Below are 16,148 nucleotides of genomic sequence, written 5' to 3' on the forward strand. Positions count from 1 at the left end.
AGTGGGCCAAAAGACTGTAGTACAAGATAGGGGCATTGGTATCAAGATATTGGCATCTTGATTTAAAAGCCAGCGTCCCATCCTGCTGGTGTTTTGATCACTTTAAGGAGGACAGTTTCATCCACTGGTTTGTGTTTAAACACAGAAATGAAGAGAAACAGGCATCTTTTCTTCTGTATCTCTAATGTTTCAAGAGAACCTCATATTTCTTAGATTTTCCTGATAGCATTAAATTAGATGCCCGATACAAAAGAAGTGTGCCTGATTGTCCAGTTTATTTCTCTGGAACACGTCACGTCCTCTTAGTGGTGATAGGATAAAATAACTTCAGGAAAAGACTTCGTAGCAACCATAGAGTATGTAAATATTTATTCTCAGGGAGTCTAGATAAATTGCTGTAAGAAATTTATAGAAATGGTTTATATATATCTCACAATTTCGTTTGTCTTTTTCACTTTAATTAGGCATCATCTCTGCTAATAAGCCTTTGCTTGACTTAGACTTTTGGTGACTCCCTACTTCATGGTGAATTCCTGGAATTTCGCTAATGTCCACTTAGGAAGTGCTCATTTTTCCACTTAGGAAGTGCTCTCTGTATATGGGGAGCCAGGGGCGGGGGCAAGGTATAGAATGGATAGATATTCTCCTTGCATTGACTTCATGGTAGGTCAGTGCCCCTAACCCCTGTGTTGTTCAAGGATCAACTGTATATAGCCTGTAGATTCTCACGTTATTAAAGAAAATAACTTTGAAACAATACTAAAGCATATATATAGCTTTCATTTGTGAGTTTATCGGGCAGTTACTGTATTTTTTTTAATGTAATCTGTATTTTAAATATGACAGATTTTGGGTTCATGAGAACTCCATAAGATTACATTTAGCAAAGGTGTCCACTTGCCTTTGGTGTCCATGAAAGAAATGAACCAAAACATCAGCTAATGGGGCATTTGTGATATACATAAGGTGTTGAGTGCTTGTGAGAAGGAGTAATGTTGAGGAAGAAATAGAGGAAAAAGGAACGAGTGGTCTTTACTCTCCCCCTACTCTTCTTTGCAAAGCATTGCATTTTCACCTTCGTTCAACTTCCCTGCACTTGTGTACATGTTTGTTTTTCCTACTGAATTATAATATCCTTGAAAGAAGACTTAATTCATCTTTTTTCCTCAAAGCACCTAGCAGTTCTCCTTGAACAATTTCAATAGCTCAGGAGCAGGGGGTAACTTAATGATTTGCTATACTTCATCTAAATGATGAGCATGCTTTGTAAACCACCGCTGTTAGTGACAACATTAGGTTATCATGGTAATCATCTAGATAATTAGGTTATCCTGATACTCTCAGTGGGTTGAATGGTGGCCTGCAAAAAGCTGTCCGAGAACTAATTCCCAGAAACTGTGAATGTGGTCCTATTTGGAAAAAGAGACTTTGCAGATGTAATTAAGCTAAGGATCATGAGATGAAGAGGTCATTCTGGATTATCCAAGTGGTCTCTAAATGCAGTGATAAATTTCTTGTGAGAAACACCTGTGAGAGAGATTCGACAGAGAAACAGGGAGGAGGGGAGGAGGCAATGTGACCATGAAGACAGGGACTAGAGTGATACAGCCACAAGCTGTGGAAGAACATTGTTGGCAGTCATCAGAAGCTAGGAGAGACATGGAATGGATTATCAACCTAGAGCCTCTGGAGGGAGTCCACCTTGATTTCAGACTTTTGGACTGTAGAACTGTGAGAGAAGATATTTCTGTTAAGCTACCAGGTTTGTAGTAATTTGTTGCTACTGCCCTAGGAAACTAATACAACTTAGCTCTGGACAATCCCCCAGAGACCACCCTCCCTGTATCTGGAGAACCTGGGCTGTTAAATGGAGCCACTGACTTCCTGATGTTCTTTTATTAAATGCTTCACAGCCTCAGGCTGGAGGGCTCCTCCCCAGCATAGATTCTGGGGATAGAGGGAACGTATCTTCACTTAAAACAAGAAACCAGTAGCTGCTACACTACCCAGGGAAAGTTGAGGGTAAGGGAGGGGAAGTACTGCTCTCACAACCCCCTGCTTTTTGAACAGTCTTCTAGAACCCTACTTTCATTGCCTTTTGAAATTTAATCCCTGTAGAGAGATAAGGTGCTCTTAGACAACAGAGGCTTTCAAGATAACATCTGAACACATTTATGACAGTGAAAATCATAGGGAAGGAAGTATTTGTATGTAGACAGATGCTTCTTGGAGGAAGTAAGTTTAGAGCCGGACTGTGAAAAAAAATAGAGGGTTTGAGTAAGTGGCTAGTGGAAAGGAAGGTATTTTAGGTGGCAACATAGAAGAAAGAATAAGTAGAAGAGATGAAAACTAGTGTTGCTTGAAGGAAAGATCATTAGAACCACATTGAATGCTAACTAGGGTGTTCAGTTACCATTGGAAGAATTTGGGTTTTTTAATCTAGAGGTCCATTGTGGTTTGGTGAGCAAGGTAGGCCTTGCTTGCGAGGCTGCAAGCCTTTCAGGAGTTATCACTGGTGGGGTGGATGACGCTGTAGGCCCCCTACAAGTTTCCTCCCTCAGCAATTCTTTCTGACTTCTCCAGTCAAGCATAAGTGCCCTTTTCTCTGCTCCATGCATAACTTGAACACTGCTGTGGAGTATCCCTCCTACCCCCATGTGGTTTGGATTCCTTCTAACTCTAAAAGGCCCCAAGGGAAATGTATTCCCAGTATCTAGCACTGGACCTGGCTTCCAGTAGGTACTCCAATACCATTTCTTCTAAACTCAGTGAATTTCAGGGGGGACTCCTATAGAGGATTCAAGACCCGAATTCCAGCTCTTATAGCTGTTGTCTTCTCACAGCCAGGAGCTGTACAAAAGGATTTTTAAAAATAATAAATAAATTAATTTTTTGGCTGCATTGGGTCTTCGTTGCTGCGTGCTGGTGTTTCTCTAGTTGCGGCGAGTGGGGGCTGCTCTTTGTTGTGGTGCTCGGGATTCTCTTGTTGCGGAGCCCGGGCTCTAGGTGCACAGGCTTCAGTAGTTGTGGCTCGTGGGCTCTAGAGCGCAGGCCCAGTAGTTGTGGTGCATGGGCTTAGTTGCTCCACGGCATGTGGGATCTTCCCGGACCAGGGCTCGAACACGTATCCCTCCATTGGCAGGCAGATTTTTAACCACTGCACCACCAGGGAAGTCCCCAAAAGGGTTTTTAAAAAAGTGATTTTCACACTTGGGCAACATGACCATAGTGCCTAATTCAGGAAGACACTCTTTCACGTTTTCAGTCTCTGCATATGGCTCTCCCAAGTAGAAAGCATGTCTTCACTGGGTTAATGTAAAGTTCAGAGAAAATGTGTGGCTAAAGGACAGGGAGTTGCCAGTGTTTGTTGAGGACCTGATAGTGTACTGAACAATACATTTGAGATTGAAAATCCATCAACCAGTACACATTTTGTTTATTTCGTATTTCCTTTCTTGTTTTATGTATATATATATATATATATATATATATATATATTTGTTTGTTTTTTTTTGCGGTGCGCGGGCCTCTCACTGTTGTGGCCTCTCCTGTTGTGGAGCACAGGCTCCAGACGCACAGACTCAGCGGCCATGGCTCATGGGCCCAGCCGCTCCGCAGCATGTGGGATCTTTCCGGACCGGGGCACGAACCTGCGTCCCCTGCATCGGCAGGCGGACTCTCAACCACTGCGCCACCAGGGAAGCCATCTTGTTTTATATTTTTTGATCAGTGTCCCAATACACTTTATATTTGTTGACATTTCTATATATGTTATACTTCAATAGAGCATTTCACTTAAAAAAAACGAATATGAACCTGATGCTATGTCTAGCCTATTGTTATTGATCTCAAAATAATTGGACAAAATAGGTTACAATTCCTTACACTTACATTACATTACTTTTAGTAATTGGATGAGAAAAAATATTTGAAAGAAATTGAAGGGCAAAAAGCAATATAATTTGATTTAATTACCTTTTAATCAAAGTAATTGATTAAGATTATTCCCAGATCAGGAGAGACCTCTTTTCATGATAAGATTCCTGCAAAGTGTTAATGACTACCAAAAAAAAAAATTCCAAAGTGTTTAAGACAATATGATTTGACAGGTTTTGGAGAGATGAAAAACATTCTTTTATAAAAGAGAAAAATAATTCAGAGTAATCTTAAGATAGTAGACTTGTATACCTAGTTTGTAATGGCAGTTTGATTTAGATTGAGTATAATACTTATCAATGGAATAAATATTTGCTATGCAAAAGAAAGTACATGAAATGGAAGGGAATGAGGTATCAACTTTGTTTTAAATTAATCCTAAGATATTTGAGGGAATGATAATTAGCAGTTAGACTTGAAGATATGGAAGCAATATGACAAAGCCAAAATAAGTAAGCAATAAAATAAATGACAGTAGAATGTTTCCTAAAATAATTACCTGCATATATTGCTTTCTGGAGAGACAAAGCAAATAAAACAAAATCCCAGATGCCTTCATTCAATATATATTCAAGTCATAAAACCTTAAAATCTGGGTTAAAGGTCATAAACCTTTGTAAAGTGTGGCTTAAGAAATGTTATTAAAAACCAAGCAGTTGCTGAAAGAATTATATGGAAATTAAAAAAAAATCCTTGAGAAATCCCTTTAGACCTCTCAGAAATACACAAGCATACACACACACACACACACACACACACACATATATGTAAGTGAATTGTGTCTGAAATAACAGAGAAGATATTTAAAGGGCCATAACTATTTGTTAGAATGTAAATGTAACGAGTATTACAAATATCTCAAGTTACCCGTGTGTAGGACTACCTAAGCACTCCACATCCCCTGTGTCTGCTTGTGATAAGGCATTCACATGAAGACAGTCAAGGCTTAGCATCTCTATAAAATAAAATTACCAGGTTTTCTTGAGCCTTTTACGCATTTAATCTGAATATTCCCACTGACTAAGATGTGTATGAATGAATTAGTTAAACTGTATAAGTGCAGGACAGTTCTGGCTATCACAGTCAGAATCTTCACCTGTAAGATATTTTAGGAGAACACTACTTTTTTCATATTTTCTTTCTGTTATTTATTCGAAGAAGGAAGAGAAGGAGGAGGAGGAGGAGGAGGAGGAGGAGGAGGAGGAGGAGAAGCGGGGGAGGGAAAGCCAGAGAGCAGCAAGAGCTATAGTCAGATCTGGTTGAAAGATGTAGATCCCTGGGCTCCATGTCCAGCTTCCTGAGTTAATAAAAATCTTTTTGGTGGTTCTAATCATCAGCAGAGTTGGGGATAACTGGGTTAGAGAATACTGAGATTGTCCATAGGCTGATCCTCCTGGGCCCTAGTCTACAAGGGTCACATCAAGTGTTAAGGAGATTGTGTACTGGTGTCCCCCACAGTGCTTTCCATGCCTCACTCCAGAAGAACGAGGAGCATGGGAATCTCAGACCCATGGTCAGGACATTTGGAGGAATATTTTGGAATAGAGACGGCTTCCTCGGGTCCTACAATTATAACAAACTCATGGAGGACAAGAAATGTGTCTTTTCCAGCTCTACCTCTGGTGTTCACCAGGGTGCCTAGTGTGAAATACCTGATAGTAAATGTACTGATTTTGAGGCATTATGCAGGCTTTGTGGGTGGCACCCAAGGCTAAGTTCTTGTAGAGAACTTGATTTGTTATGTTACCATTGCCGATAAGAAGCACATGATGCAGGAATTAGAATTATTTATTTGCTAAAGATTATTTATTTATTTATTTATTTATGGCTATGTTGGGTCTTTGTTGTTGCGTTCGAGCTTTCTCTAGTTGCGACGAACAGGGGCTACTCTTTGTTGTGGTGCATGGGCTTCTCATTGCAGTGGCTTCTCTTGTTGCGGAGCACGGGCTCTAGGCACGTGAGCTTCAGTAGTTGTGGCATGCGGGCTTAGTAGTTGTGGCTTGTGGACTCTAGAGCGCAGGCTCAGTAGTTGTGGCACACGGGCTTAGTTGCTCTATGGCATGTGGAATCATCCTGGACCAGGGCTCAAACCCGTGTCCCCTGCATTGGCAGGCGGATTCTTAACCACAGTGCCACCAGGGAAGTCCAGGAATTAGATTTAAAATAAATCCATCTACACTGTAAGAGCATTGGTTGAAGGGAGTGACTATTTCTATTATGCCTTCACTGGAACATACAAACTTAATGGTTTCACAAGGAAGAGAGAAGTGGAAATGTCAAATGTAGGAAAACAGGAAAATACAATTACCTTGTCAGCTTTCCTAATACTGATTGTGGGTGGGTAGCAAACAATGGCTAATATCTCAAATCCAGGAGAAATTAAACCATATCTTTCAGTAGAATCATACAGGAGATATCTATATGGTCAGATATGCAGCTTAAAAGAAAAAATTTTCTGTTCAACTTTAATTAAAATAAAACAAATTTATCTGAGAGAGGCCTCTCACAGAAACAATCACAAAGTAAATTTCTCAAGGAAATGTGGTAATCTTGAAATGTCTTATTTGTTCAAAAAAGAATTGAAATTTATAGTCCACCTCTATGAGAAATTACAGTATGATTCAAGTGTTTTAATATGCTTAAATTAAAGGATTCTTATTGCTGTGACCAGTTTTTATTTGGGACTTTATTAAATACTCTGTAATGTAAACAGGGAATAATCTCAGTTTGAGTGTTTTGGTTGCCATAAAGATACAGCAAAAGGATTCATAGAAATTTTTGTATTTCACAAGAGTAATTTTGGGACCCCATACCTTTGTGCAAAAAATGGTAGGTACTAGCCTGTACAGTATTCTTTGTACCTTGTAACATATGGCAAGACATCTGATTTAGAGTCCAAGAGTGTTACATTTTAGACAAGGTAGCCTAGTGTATAAACACATTGTTTCCATAAATTTCACACTGCCTTGTTATTCTGGCACCTGCTGTTCCAAGAAAGAGGAAAGCTGAAGGAAATAAAACTCAGCACAAAATAGAGCAACACTTGAATGGCAACTGCTGGGATGTACAAAGAGGAGACACAAAATGGGAAGACAAGATGCATTTTTTTTAAAGGCGGGTAAGATCTTATTTTCAGTAGAATATTATTGTATTTAACTGAGAAACAATTGAAGTGAACAAGGTGAAGTGAAATTTGAGAGGAAAACAAAAGGGCTTTAATTGATTTTAGCTCACAGACTCTTAGAGCTGGTGTGGATTTTATAGAATCCCAATCTTGTCATTTTATAGCTAAGGAAAGTAAGGCTCAGAGAGGTTGGTGCCTGAAATTCACATGGTTCACATGATTGCTGGTGGAATTCTTTCTGGAACTGTAGTTTATTTTATAAACTAAATGCCCACTTCATTTATTTATATACGTATTTTTTTCTATTCCTGAAGGAAACATGAAAGCATAATATTCACAAAATGTTTGAGTGATTTTGGATGAGTGACATGCTGGAAATCAGAGCTCTTCCTTGAGCAACAAGTGGTTTGTCTAAGTGCACACTGAGGCTCCAATCCTTAGGCCCTGTGGGGAGAGGGCTCTGTCCTGTGGCCACAGCCCTGGTAGCAGGGACATGGGAAACTGCTGGGCTCCCCAAAGACTTCCCTATCTTACTCCTCCATCATCTTACAGGCATAGAATCTAAGGGCCTCCCTGGGATGCTGGAGATTCTTGCAGTATAAGCTGGTGGTAGAAACCCTTCTGCAAATGTTCTTGAGAGTGAGAGGTTGCAGATTCTGACTAGGTGTTCAGCATCCACCTGTGGAACTTGGATTGAGTCCCTGGAGTTGTGGGGCTTCTGTCCCCGGGGTGGCTGAGTCACTGAGAAGAACACAGGCTTGGAGTTAGAACATCCTGAGTTTGAATTTTGACTCTACAAAGGGACCGTCTTTGTGACCGTAAACAGACACTGAAATCTCTGTATCTCTATTTATTGTGAGGGAAAAGACATCTGGCTTATAAAATTCCCAGTAATGGCCTTCTCTGCCAAACAACGAGGAATCAAACAGTAAATTTAAATGTTTCCCTCCGAATTTCTGAAGATATTTCTTTGACTCAGTACAGAAAGTGATAGCACTAACTTTTTCTTTGTTATCTAATTTGCAGACTAGGAAGTAAGAACACTCAAAATCCTCTTGGATGACTCACATAATGAGATGATAGCAATTTCCTTGAAAACATTAACTATTAGTCACTATATAAATAAGTTTTAAATATTGCCTCCACTGATTTTCCCATCCTTCTTTCTAAATACCAATCCTGGCTTGAATGCTGTTTTTAAGATATATAATGGGCTACAACAATTCACAATACTCAGACAAAGAAAGGGGTGGGTGGTACACAGGCAGAGCTGCAATTCAGCCAGCATGGAGGTCGAGATTCTCTGGAGGAATGGAGCTTACTGATTTTTAAAAAAATTTTATGGAGATATACTTAATATGCAAAGAGTTGCGTGAATTTAAATGTATACATTTGATGAGTTTGGACATATGCATACACCTGTGATAACCATCACCATAAACATATCTATTAGTTCCAAAAGCACTCTTGTATTCCCTTGCTTTATTATTCTTTGTGGTAAGAACACTTTGTGTGAGATCTACCCTGTTGACAAGTTTTTAAGTGCATAGTACTGTATTGTTAACTATATACTCTAGAGTTTTATATAAGATGAATAAGTTCTAGAGAGCTGCTGTATAACTTAGTGTTGTATGATTTTTAAAAGTGTGATTTTTCAGTACAGGGTGTTTTGCTTAGGTGGGTTGATCCAAGCATAACGTTCTAGGAGGAAAAGAACATTGGGTGTTGTGGCCTCAAATTCAAAAAATAAAAAATCACTAACAAAAAATTGGCAAGAACCTTACTTAGATAAAAACAACAACTATAACAAAAAAAAGAATGTTGCATAGAGTATAAATTACAGCAAAAAAGTAATATCTTTTATAGTTTCATTTACATTATAAATGTTTAAAAAGTGATATTGTTTCTTGATATTTCCACAGTTCCTTTCTACCAAAGGATAAAAAAATGTACTTTCACGATGTTCATCATTCATTCAGCTTCATTCATTTAACACCTACAATATGGCAGAAACTATTTGACCATATGATGAATAAAATGAGCACTTTAAATGTTTAAGTAAAACACGCTGGTAGGTTAGAGGGAGACAGTAAACAAGCACATAATATGCTTCCAGGCACTGAGAAGTATTATGAAGGCAGATAGAGAGAGGAGCCCTGGTCTGTTTGAGATAAGCAGGTCAGCAAAGGCCTCCCTGAGGAGGTGACGTTGGGGCAGAGGCCTAAATTAAGTGAAGGAGGGAGCCACCTGGCGTTCTAGGGAAAGAGCATTCCATGTACAAGGAACAACAGTGACAACAAAATGAAGCATTTTTTTTGCAGATATGAAGGAGCACGTCAGGTACCCAGAATAGAAAGAAGGCCAGGTGATCCAAAAAATGGAGAAGGTGAGAGAGTAAGGATAGGAAAAAAACTGTAGGCCATGGGTTTTTTTCTGAATGTAATGGGAAGCTGTGATGGTTAATTTTATGTGTGAACTTTGCTAGTCTGTGGTGCCGAATTGTTTGGCCAAACACTAGTCTAGATGTTGCTGTGAAGGTATCTTTTAGATGGGATTAACATTTAAATCAGTAGACTTTGAGTAAAACAGATTGTTCTCCATAATGCCGGTGGGCCTTGTCCAATCAGTTGAAAGCTTTAAGAGAAAAGATGGAGATTACCTGAAGAGGAAGGGATTCTTCCTCCACACTGAAACAGAGAAATTTGCCTGAGCTTCCAGCCTTCAGACTCAAGACTACAACATCAGTTCTTGCTGGCAATTCCAGCCTGCTAGCCTACCCTGCAGGTTCTGGACTTGCCACCTTCCACAACTTGATCAGTCCATTCCTTAAAATAAATCTTTCTCTCATCTCTCTCTCTTCATATATATATAAATACACACACACACACACATGCATACATACATACATCCTATTGATTCTGTTTCTCTGGAGAACCCTGACTAATATAGAAGCCATCTGACTTACTTGAGCAAGGGCATGGTATGGTCTGATTTACATTTCAAAAATCACTGTTACTTCAGGGAGGGAGAACTGACTCTTGGCAGCAAGAGGGAGGCAGAGAGACTAGCTAGAAGGCTGTTCTGGTCCTGTAGGTGAGACCTGACAGCGGCCTGGAAGTGATTAGAGGTCGCTGGTTTTGAAAAATATTTTGCAGGCTTTTTAAACAGATCAGATGAAGGGTGTGAGAGAAACATAAATCAAGGCTTACGTGTTGGGCCTGAGCAACTGTGTGAAGGGTGTGCTATTTATAAAGACAGTTCTGGAAGCCTGGATAAGGAACAGGTGTGCAGAGGTGGAAAAGGAGGGGAGGGAAGATGTATTAAGGATCCAGAGTTTTATTTTGAGCACATTAATTTCATGTTGCCTGTTTGCTGTCCAAATGGAAACATCAGTTAGAGCATTAGATGCAGGCATATGCTGCTGTACAGTGGTAGTTAAGAGCACAGTCTGTGGAGCCAGAACGTGAACCTCACTGTCTTGGTCTTTTAATCTTAAAAATGGGATGATAGACATACATTACTGATGTGACATGAGGATTAGATTAATCAACATGTGTAAGCTATTAGAATGTGCCTGATGATCACAGAAAAAGTTATGTAAATGTTAGCTATTCTAATAGTCAGAGTTTTATCTTTCTGGCTCATCAAATAAGTTCCTAGATTGAGGCAGGGGCCTGGGGAATGTCTCCCAAGCATCCTGCTTTGTATAGTTTTTGATTACTAGCTCAAAGAGGTCAAAACACAAACAGGAATTGGGTGCCAATTGTTTGTCTTCCCTTTGCCTGGACGGCAAGCGCTTCTGGAATGATGACATCAGAAAACTGTGCTTTAATAAAGCACACTTTTCTACCTGATTGCAACATCAGCTTGTCTGATGCAGCCCCACTCCCCCCAAATACCTCCTTGCCTTCTATGCTTTCATTCTCCATTGCATATCACACCTTCTTACATACTGTACATGTCACACTTATTTGCTTATTTTCTGTCTCCTCTTGGTAGAATGTAAGCTCTAGGAGGGCAGGGATTTTTGACCATTTTTGTTCACCTGGAGGAGTGCCTAGCTCAGTCAATACAGGAGGAGTGAATGATATTTCCTAGTGCTTATTGTTCCCTTTGTTTCTTATTCTATTTCTTCACATGTTTTCCCATGAGAAAGGCACATCAAAAAGACGGTTGCACATTAACATGATTCTCTGGACCTTTATGATTTGTGCAGAATGTTAATTTTCATTGAAACAAACCTCATCTATGAAATGGAATTTCAGAGGAAGCCTCTGATGGCAGTTTCAGTTTTGACTTTGGAAATCAATTCTGGAATTGACATATAGTCTCCTGAAAGTGATGACACTTTTTTGCTGTTGGCTGTCCGCTCCGTTTCCCTGCCAGTCTAAGTGTGGGCAGCAATACACTCCAGTTGCAGATTCTGATCACAGGTTTTTGCTCAGCAATGCTTGTTGATGAGAGGCATTGAGAGCTGTGCTGAGTGGAAGTTGATACATGACCAAGTCAAGCTATGACTTGTGAGTCTTATTGTAAGTCCAAGACACTGTATTGATTCTGTAGAATGGACTGGAAACTGACTATCATCTCACAGAACCCTCTAACTTGCTCCTCATCTGTTTATTCCCAAGGGAGCATTTGCATCACGCAGCTTTCTTCCAAAATCATTAACTTTTATTTCCCTTTACATTCCATTGTGATTTTACCATACGTATGAAAAGTGGACAAATGGATGTCTTTATTTAGCACAAAAGCATCGGTCCTGTTTTAATGTCAGCTTTTCAGAGGCAGCTAATTTTATCTTCTCTTAGTGCATGGTTTTAGTACACAGATACTGTTTCCTTGGACAAACAGGCATTGTGTCAAAATAAATTTCGTTTGACCTTACACTTCTTGTGCCAGCATTTATTATCACCCTTAGCATATTGTATTGCAGGTAGTCTTACAAAATATTTTTAAATTATCCTGATCAAATTAATCTTAATATTATAGCTGTTGTCTCGTTTCTCATTGTGATTGTACCAACCAGCACATCATGGCACATAGTTGGAGTTCAACAAATGATGGTTGAAGTGAGTTAAATATTAATTCCTGAGGCTACATGGGAAGGGGCATTGCCATTGTGCTGCTTTCAGATTTCCCTTTTATCTATAGAATGAATGATAGGCTGAAATAGGACTCCTCATCAGCTATTCTCTTTGTCCTTGAAAGTGGATGTAGACTGGACCTCAAGGAAAAAAACCCATTTCTGAACTAGGTTACGATCCTTTTGTGCCTCTGAATTCTAAGCATGTTTTATGTCATTGGAGGATGGTTATTCCAATGAATGACTAAAATTATAGAACATCCGTTCTAGCTGGAAGGAAGCCTCTAATTCTGCTAGAGAATGTTCATTATATAGATAAGTAGTGGGGACTGAGAATTTAGGGACTTACTTCAGACCTCAGAGCTGTTAGCTCATGTCGGAAGGAAATTCTAGCTCCTGTGCTCTACCATGATATTAGACCTTGATTTGGAGGCAGTTACTTGATTTCCTGGGCACTTATCTAAGGCAGAACATTCTGAAGAAAGCCTGCATTCTTTTTCAGAGATGACTAGATGCTCCCACTGAAGCCAGCCAGGCAGGGAAGTTAGTCTGTGAGTTTGGTTTCTGCAGAACACATGCTGAATCACTTCCTCATGGCTGTTGGTACTCAGAATTGTCCTACCATCACCCAGGTCTTTGCTGTTTTTAGTTCACCTGAGGGGGAAAAAATTGAACTGAGCAACAGAAGATATGTGGACAATAAAAAAAAAAATCAAATAAACATTTTCCTCCCTTGAGGCTAAAAGGAAAGAGAAGGATTCAAATAAAACCTTCTAAGAATAATGATTCATTTATAATAAATGTCATATCCCTTGCCTTGGCTCTATGATGTCAATACTATTATTTATATAATATTCTGGACTGTGCAACCCGCACTGCTGATGCTGCTTCAAAGGGTGGGGTGCCTCACAGCTACTGTTATATGTCAATATAGGCATTTTATTTATACACAAATAAATGAGCTTATTATATAGTATAAGTGATAAGTGCAAAGAAGAAAAAGGAGGAAAGGAGGAGAGGTAATCTTGATGGTAGGTGAGTAGCCTTAGACGGCCATAGGGATTTATTTTAAATACACTTTCCAGGTTTGCAAGTTATGTCCTAAACAGCAGCGTATGGAACAGATGCAGGCAAAGCCACCAGCACTAAGAAAATGGGGTCACAACCATGGAGACGAGACATTCGCCCCTTTTACATGCACTTGGTCTTAATGCAGATTGTGCAAAAATAAATGAATACATAATCAGACCCCATTTTCTTTAACTGAATTATCATTTATTTTTATTAGTATCTAGAAAGGATTCAGACATAAGAAAGAATATCTATTAGCTTTATTTTTCAATACAAAAGCCAAATCGTTGTACGTGATTTTAATAGATTCAAGTGGTAGATCAATTAACAAATTGTTTAATTTAAATCTATTTAACTTTAAAGAGGAATCCTTCCTTCCCCTTGTTTTTGTTTATTTAGTCATTAATATATTTTTTTGGTCTTAAATTGAAGTCATTTTGAAGCACCTTTCCTGGACGTGATCAATACCAAGAGTTATTGCTATGTTCTCTCACCTTTTTCATTTTATTATAACATTAATGGTTCACAAAAGGGCTGTATTTTGCAGGTGTTGGGCATGAATATTGGAGAATATAAATATAGAATTGGATGCTTTGCAGAGACTCTGCAGCTGGAGGGATGACAAGGCTGGTCTTCACTGAGGAACAGAGTCTAAGTGACACCATTCAGGTGTCCACCAAATCTGAGAGGCTAAAAATCCAGTGCAAGTGGAAATGATAACCTTTGTGCATGTGACAGTGACTTTCTCTGCATGATAATGGGGAAGAAGAGGAGAGAGCCTAAAAATACTGCAGCAATAAGACACTCAATATATGGACCTAAAGACCTTCTTGCAGTGGTGTGGTAGGCAGAATAATGGCCCTCTTAAAGATGTCCATGCTCTAATCCCTGAAACCTGTGAATATATTACCTTCCATGGCAAAAGGAACTTCAAAGATGTGATTAAGGGTATGTACCTTGAGATGTGGACCTTATTCTGGATTATTCAGGTGGACCCAATCTAATCTGGCTTGGTCACAGAGAGAAGCAATGGAAGAAGAGGGAAAGATTCAGAGTATGAGGAGGACTCACCATTGCTGCCTTTAAAGATGGAGGAAGGGGGCAATGAGCCAAGGAGTGTGGACATCCTATGAGGCTGGAAATGGCCCTCAGTTGATTGCCAGGAGGGAAACAGAGATCTTGGTTCTACAAATACAGGAACTGAAACACTGGTAACCTGTATGACCATGGAAAAGGATCTTCCCCTAGAGCCTCCAGAAAGGAACACAGTCCTTCCAATACCTTAATTATAGCTGGATGAGACCCATATCAGTTGTCTGACCTACAAAACTGTAGGCCACTATGTTTGTGGTTATTTATTAGAGTGGTGATAGGAAACTAATATAAATGTTGGCGAATGAATGAAAAACATTAAGAGTGGAGTCTTCTTTGGGTCCATCAGTTTCAGCACTTGGAACGAGCTGCCACGTGGAATAGGCAAAGCTGTATTTGCTCTTACATTTGAAAACACCCATTATTGACAGCTCAGGAAAACATTCAGGTCAGTTAAAATAATGAATAAAGGGCACATCTACACAAGAGTCAGACTTGTTATATGTTACCACAGAGGATAACTTTTCATTTTCACACAGGCCTAGGAGATAGGAGAGATAGCTTTTTTGTTGAGGTCTTAAAAAATAATTTCCAAATTATTTTGGTGAGCTATTTCTCTTTTTGTTTCTGGGTAAAGGGTCAACTGAAATTGCTCAAGCTTCTTATAACAATCAATCATTTGTCATGGAAAAATGATGTAGCCAGCAATTAGGTCAAGTTTTATACCAACTTCTTTGCTTTTACTCTGCAATTACTTGAATCTTTTACAATATCAGTGCTTGAGTATATAGTTGACCCTTGAGCAGCCTGGGGGAATCAGGGGCGCCAACCTTCTGTGTAGTTGAAAATCTGTGTATAATTTATAGTCAACCCTTCAAATTCATGGTTCCTTCACACACACAGCTTCTCTGTATATATGGTTTCGCACCTTCTGCTTCAACCAACTCAGATGGTGTAGTACTGTAGGACTTACTATTGAAAACAATCCACATGTAAGTGGACCTGTGCAGTTCAAACCCGTGTTGTTCAGGGTCAACTCTTATCTTTTTAGTTCACTTACTTTTGGTTCAACTTCTCTCCTTCTCCCTGGCCGCCTTCTTAGGGCTCGTTGAGCACCAGCTACTTGTTATTAGGACCCTGTGTTGGGGATCCTCCTGAGCATGGAGAACTCTATCCATGTGTACTCAGGACTCACATAGATATGTAACATGGAGGCACAGGGGTGTTCCGATGGACCATGCCTGGATCATACCTAGGTTTAAATTGTATTGAAATTTCACTAGTTCAAAATATGATTTCCTTTTTTCAGAATTCAAATTGCTCAGAGAGGCAGGGTCAGAGTCCATAAAAATTATACATATGCAGACAGGCCTTGTGAGGTCCATCCTGCATTGATATAGACTCCTTAATAGGGTTAAACTGTTGTGTTTGTGCCTGTGTGTTGTTTTGGGTGTGTGTACAAGCCAGTCAGATCTTTTCCTCCTTAGCCCCAGGCAGAGCATTTCAGACCTGTTGTGGACTGAGTCGTGCCCCTGCCCCCCAATTCTTATATTGAAACCCTAATCCCCAATGAGACTATATTTGAAGATAGGGTCTCTAAGGGGGTAATTAAGGTTAAATGAGCTCATAAGAGTAGGGTTCTATATGATAGGACTAATGTCCTTATAAGAAGAAGAGATACTAGAGTTCTCTCTCTCTCTCCCAGCACTCACAGAGGAAAGACCAAATGATGACACAGCAAGAATGAGGCTTTTATAAGTCAGGAAGAGTGATCTCACTAGAAACCCAATTTACCGGCACCTTGATCATGGACTTCTAGCCTCCAGAATTGTGAGAAAA

Source organism: Delphinapterus leucas, chromosome 20 (genome assembly GCF_059928025.1).
Source record: "Delphinapterus leucas isolate spDelLeu-1000000601 "Yukka" chromosome 20, BTC_Dleu_Yukka2, whole genome shotgun sequence".
Classification (NCBI taxonomy): Eukaryota; Metazoa; Chordata; class Mammalia; order Artiodactyla; family Monodontidae; genus Delphinapterus; species Delphinapterus leucas.